The sequence below is a fragment of the Pundamilia nyererei genome, unplaced genomic scaffold (assembly GCF_000239375.1).
Source record: "Pundamilia nyererei isolate P.nyererei 1_Seehausen unplaced genomic scaffold, PunNye1.0 scaffold00135, whole genome shotgun sequence".
Classification (NCBI taxonomy): Eukaryota; Metazoa; Chordata; class Actinopteri; order Cichliformes; family Cichlidae; genus Pundamilia; species Pundamilia nyererei.
Genome location: NW_005187536.1, coordinates 773935 through 780254, shown reverse-complemented (window position 1 = coordinate 780254; position 6320 = coordinate 773935).

Below are 6320 nucleotides of genomic sequence, written 5' to 3'. Positions count from 1 at the left end.
AGAAGCCCTGGGTGACTGTGCCGTACATCACAGGCCAAGGACATGGTGAGCACATCGTGACCAATGATCTGAACCGAGGGGGAGGCTCTGAGAAATGACTGGAAGAGTGCAGCCTTTACTCTGGGTTTGGACAAGGACAGGGTGTGTTGACATGTGTGCATCTGTGTGTGTGTGTGTGTGTGTGTGTGTGTGTGTGTGTGTGTGTGTGTGAAGGAGGGAGGGCAGCAAGTAAGTATGTGCCTGCTTTAGTGGGTTGAATTGGTTTGATTACGTTTGGAGATAGCAATCAGCTCCGCTCCGCTCGCCGCTTTATTGTGTTTGATGTCCGACGAGCATCGAGACGGAGCGGCTCAGCAGGCGTAGCTCGCTGATACAGACACGCACACACAAACACACAAACACACACGGTGGAAAGGAGTTTCAACACGGTTTAGCAAGCATATTCTGCACTGGCTGTAGCACAAGTGTGCAAAGGTAGTACCTTTCTTCCCGACTCGTCCACCTGTCTCCCGGCTCTTTGTCTGGATGTGTGTCATATTCTGGTGTCGAGCGGTTTTCGTTGTAAGTAAACACATTTGGAAATGCTCCGTCACTGTTTTAGGGTGGGAAAGGAGTGTGCGTATGCGCGCGTGTCTGGGAGTGATTGTGGCGGGGAGGTACAGCACACACACACACACATCGACACACACATGCAAATGTTTGACTCAATGCCGTGGAAACAGGCGATGTTTGGTCCTGATAGTTTCTCTCTCTCTCTTTAATTGTGGGGAAATGGGTTTCAGATGTTACTGCACGACTGATCACTTTGGGCCCCGCTCGGCCCCATCACGTCCTCCCAAACCACATCAAGAAGCCCAGGACTGATGTGGGACGATAGCAGCCTAGTAAGAGAGGCCCACTGTGGGGCTAAAATGCTCCTCAGAGTGCCCTTGCAATAACAAGATCCACACTAGTAGCAGGCATGTGATCTGTTAGGCGTGTTAGGCTGTGCTGCTGCCTGCAGTGTGATATGCGATGCCGCTGCTCTGCAACAGGAAATCTGAACAGAAGATTTGCGTTCGCTGTCTGACGTGTAACTAAGCTTTTGTCCTAAATCTGGTGCCAGTGTTGTCGTTTCTCTCCTCGCCTTCTCGCAGTGGAGAGGTCAGAGGTTACGGCTCTCTGCTCAGCTGTATGTGAAAAGTGGAAGTATTTATCAGCTTGGAAAAAGACGTTCAGTCACCCAAATGTAAAAGGTGTCAAATTAAACACTGAAATTACTTTTCCATATTTAAATAAAACACACATATGAAATCAAACTAATGAAAACTGCCCTGCACATATTTTCAGCACCTGTTGAAGAGATGGCAGACCACTGTGGGTGTAACAAACCCACATTCCAGTAATAGAGCCCTTTGGTTGCTTTGGTTTGTTTTCCTTGGATGACTCCTTACCCCTGGGTGAGGACTCTGGTAATTCACATGGGAGAATGCAGGGGTTGATGTCATGTGTTCCAGCTTTAAGAGCGGGAGAAAAAGAGAAATACACAAACACGCAGAACGGGAGAAATCTGGGATGCAATGCTGCCCTCTCTTGTTGGGTGAAAAAATGGACAAATCTGTGTCTCGCTGCTGGAAATGAAGGATTTTCACACGATATAGCAGTAATCAATAACCTGCATTCATCTATTCATTAGTCACTAAATTGCACCATTCATACATCCTTAAGCCAGCTGCACGACTTCACCTGTGAATGCAGTCTATAGCTCTCACAGCCACATAGCCGGAAGGCTTCAGTGTGGCTGCAGTGGGATTCATCTCAGTGTCAACCAAGAATCTACACGTGAAGATGAGAAAGATTAGCATTATGTTTCTCTAACCCCAGCGAGTGTTGTTGTGTAATATTTACCAAAAGAAGATCATAAATGAAAGTAACAATTCAGAAAACTGTCTTAAATCCCACAGGTCACACAAAGCAGAATCTCCTTGTGTTCGATCACCATCACGTCAGCTTCCTCCTCAGACTGTGGATTTTTTAAAGGGTTTGCATTCCCTGACCTGAAGCACGAGCACTGCAGCTTTGAAAGCATTCAGTAAAACAGATACTGGTGTATGTTATTGTGCCTATTTTGCTCAGGCACGAGGACAGAGTGTTCATTTTCAGCACTTTAAGTGTGAACTCGTGTTGCTGCAGGATCAGATGGAAACCACAGCTTTTCTCTTCCTTGTTTGTCTCAATTATCTGCAGATAATTCTGGCTTCTAGCTCATATTTTACTTTTGTAATCTCTCCTCCAAACACTTTTAAATTTAAACAAATGTAAATAACTCTGAAGCGCACATTTAATATGATGTGAGAATGATAGAGAGGAGGGAGATAAGGATGTGGGACAGAGGGGAAGTTAGATAGCCACCACTTGGTTGTATCAGCCAGCTGGCCGGCATCCACAGAACTGTAGAGCTCTCCCTGATCTCTGGCTCAGTGAAAATACAACAGCCAGAGGGCAGAGGGGGCTGAAAAGGGTCCATTTGCATCGAAGCTCAGCTTGCTGTTTCTGCCGTTACCGTGGATATCGAGGGTATTTTCGTTGTCTGCGGCTCACAGTGGAGAAGATTATGGCAGGTGTGTGAGTTGGACTTGCACCTGCAGCTTTTTTTCCCCCTGTGGAACAATGACGTTCAAGTCAGCGTCTTTTACTTAAAGGAGTCTGTTTCTGAATCAAGAGTTTCACCGTGTTATATTTTAAATGTCCAAGAATCCGAGAAACGAGGCCAGATCACAGTGCTGCTGGCCTGTGGGCACGATAAGCCCACAGACAAAAACAGAAAACATCTGTTACCCATATTTTGTGATTGTTTCAAGAGGAGCAATCCAAGGTTTCTGTAGAAGGGTCATCATCATTTTGCTCGCTGTCCAACTGCAGTTTCTCTCTGTCTTCCTCCTGCTCTCTTTCAGTAGCTCCTATTGAGCATCAAAGCCTCCTCTTTCCTCTCCTACGGAGCAGGAATCTCCCTACTGTGTAAACATCGCTGCAGTCCTTTCCAACTGAGAAACAGATTGGATTTGAACCTGCGTGTGAACCTTAACATCTATACGGAATCAAAAAAGTCAAATAGAGGCGTGGATGGAAAGATGTCTGTCGTCTGATTTACCCTCATTAGTAAAAACAAACCCCGAATGGAAAGCGATGTCTGACTAAGATTGTTGTTGTGCATTTTTTGTGTTTCGCTGCAGATAAACTTCATTTCCTTCTGTTGGTGTTGAGCTCAATCTCTAAACTATTCAGATGAATGTGTCAGAAGGGAGAGGACCAGGCGTGAGCCATTAAAGAGCGGGAGGAGAAGAGGGTTATTCTGGAGGAACAAAGAGGAGTTTATTAGGACTAGACAGTATGTCATCAAAGTCAGGAGCTGACGACAAGCACAGAGAGCGTGTGTGTGCCGAAGTCAGGGAGTGTGGCTGTTGCCTGTAGTGGTTTTATCTACATGAGCACTTTCATGGATTCTCTGGGCTTTGTCTGGGGAGGACAGGGCCTTGAAGATTAACAACTCTTTGAATGTGTATCTTTTCATATCAGCACCTAAATTACCGGTGTTCATATCACTGTAGTGCTCACAAACCCTTAGAGTAAAACATGGCTTTGGATAAGAGTCAGACAAGAGCACAGCCTGGTGGGAGTCAGTGGTAGTGCCTCCTCGTCTGCATGCGCGCAGCCAACGTAAATGTGCTCATTCTAGGATATTTGAAAGATTTTTGGTCACTAAGAAAGACTTTAGGTAATACATCCTAATGACTACATGACTGTGTGACAGTTTTGCTATAAATATATAAAAACGGTCAAATTATCAATACAATAATATGCATGATGTTTATGACATTATTGTATTATAGATACTAATTGTCTCCAAAAAAGGGCGAGAACTGAGTTAACTCTTATAGCTGAACATATGCAGTAAATCCAGTGCTTTATTTTGTAAGTTGTGCATGTAAATAGACTTCTTCCTTATCCTTATACAGCAATAACATGTTAAGAGAGAGTTGTACTGATACCCAGCGTGTATGCATGTACCCATCTTTGAGTGTCTGCATGAGTGAGAGGCTAAGCCTCGGCTGTGTGCATGTCCTCATCTGCCTTTTGGCTGCTTCAGATAAGCACATCAAAGCATTTGTATTCTTATCATCCCTTGTTCTAATTATAGCAGTAAGCCACAACAGTAAAAGGATAGAACTGGCGGCTGGTATTATGAGAGAGGAAAGCCCTGCATCCACCCGTAACTCTGTGTGGATGTGAGAAAGAGATCATAGCCTTTGATCACCTGCCTAAGTTTGATTGAAATGATACACCACCAAAGCCTTGTTTGGATATCGTTCAACAGGAAGCAGCAGGTGGGGCTGCTTAATCACCAGATGTGGCTTTTGTGTTGTTACATGTTACGTACTGCATGGCCGGATGCAGAAGCTCTGTCAGCTACCGCTTCAAAGGAGGTAGCCACATCACGAGAGCATCACTGGAGATGACTAGAGAGCGCTTCTCATCTTGATGTGATTCGCTGGTATGCATTTGTAGTTTTAGAGCCACAAAATCAACTCCTTCCAGTCAAATCACGGCTTTGTGTTCTCACAGAAATCAGTGGTAGCACAGATAAACCTACACCAAGTTTACAGGTGACATTTAAAATTCTGTGTCAGAGTAAATTAGTTTGAAGCACTGAGCGATCTAGCTTACAGGAATTATTGTTTGGTTGCACAGATTGAATCATATCTATAAAACTTTATTTGACTGTGTCAGCAGCTTTTGTGTCAGTGAAGTTCAGGTGATCACATGACCACTGTGAGAGCAAGTTAACGGGGTAAGTAAGCGGGCAATGCTCCCGACAAATACAGGCCGTATTATGAGTGGTTATATGTTGTTATATTGGTGTGTGATGGATGGGCCACGAGTCACAGTTACAGCTCTACAAACACAGTCCTGATGAGGACACACGTGATCTTTCTCTTTGTATTTAAGCATGAACACAAAGCAAAGGTGGAAACCAGCACAGTTGGTCGCCACGTGAACAGGTAGAAACGGAGGCTGCAGCCTGACTGCTCACCAGTCTGTTACCAGTTGAAGTTCAGGCTCTGGCTGCTGGTCTGGGGTCAGCATTCATTCAGCTTTAACATCACCCTGGGTTCTTGGCCAGGTTTGTGTTAGCATGCTGAGGTTCTGTTAGCAGTATGTAGTATACAGCCGTTTCTGTCCTGGACGCTGTTTCCATTTTTTGTGCAAAAAAATGTAAATAATGTTGATATCACCTCTCCTCAAACCCTCAGGAACTGAAATCAGCTGACTGCAGTAAACGTGCAAGAAAAGAAAATGGATGTTTTGTTGTTTCTATCCGTCCTGTGCACAGATAGCTGAGAACGTTTGTAACCAAAGTGGCAACATGATTGTGATGTACTGTTACTAAAAAAAGCATTGTGATTACAGTAACACATTATAAAGTAAGGCATCCCTGTAATAATGTCAAAGAGAATTAAAAACAAACAGCTTTTATTGCCTGTGAATCTCCCGTTCGTACTTTATTTGTAAGTCTGCTTTCTTTTTGTCCTCTTCTTTTGCTGTGCTTCATTTTTATTGTTCCCTATTTTCTGCCTTCATTTTACTTTGGTGATGAAGATGAACGTGGGGACACCATTCTCTGTGATGTACTTATGAAAGAGGAGATTTATTGTGGATGATTTTCCAAGTGCAGCCGTTACAGGATCCCTATGCCTAATCAAAAGGAATGAACCAAAAAAAACAATACAATCCCAAATTTTTGGGAAGACACCATCGTAGATCTACAGTGCTGCACCAAAGGTTTCCATGTGATTGCACTGATCACTACAGTCATTAGCTGTGAGTGTTTGCAGACAAGCCAGCATCTGCAAACTACAGCCAACGGCAGAGATCTGCTACTGGACAAAGTAATCACCACATACCTGTTTGTGACCAGCGACCTCCAGCACCAACAGGTCGGGAAAAATTCCCTAGTGACTGGAGGTTGTCATGGTGGCCTAGCTGGATACAGACACACATTTAGGAACAAGATGCTCAAATAGAAAAACAATCGTGTAGCAACTGTCAGGTTTATTTTAAATGTGTGTTACTGGACAAGCGTTTACCTCCAAGATATAAGCTAGTTTCATATGTCTTAGACCTATTGATACATTGTGTCTATTGATAGACACACTGTATCAATACGTCTTAGACCTATCACGTACGTGTGTGTGTGTGTGTGTGTGTGTGTGTGTGTGTGTGTGTGTGTGTAAAAGACACAGAAAGAGGTGCAACAAGCAACAGGGACAGCAGTGATTAAT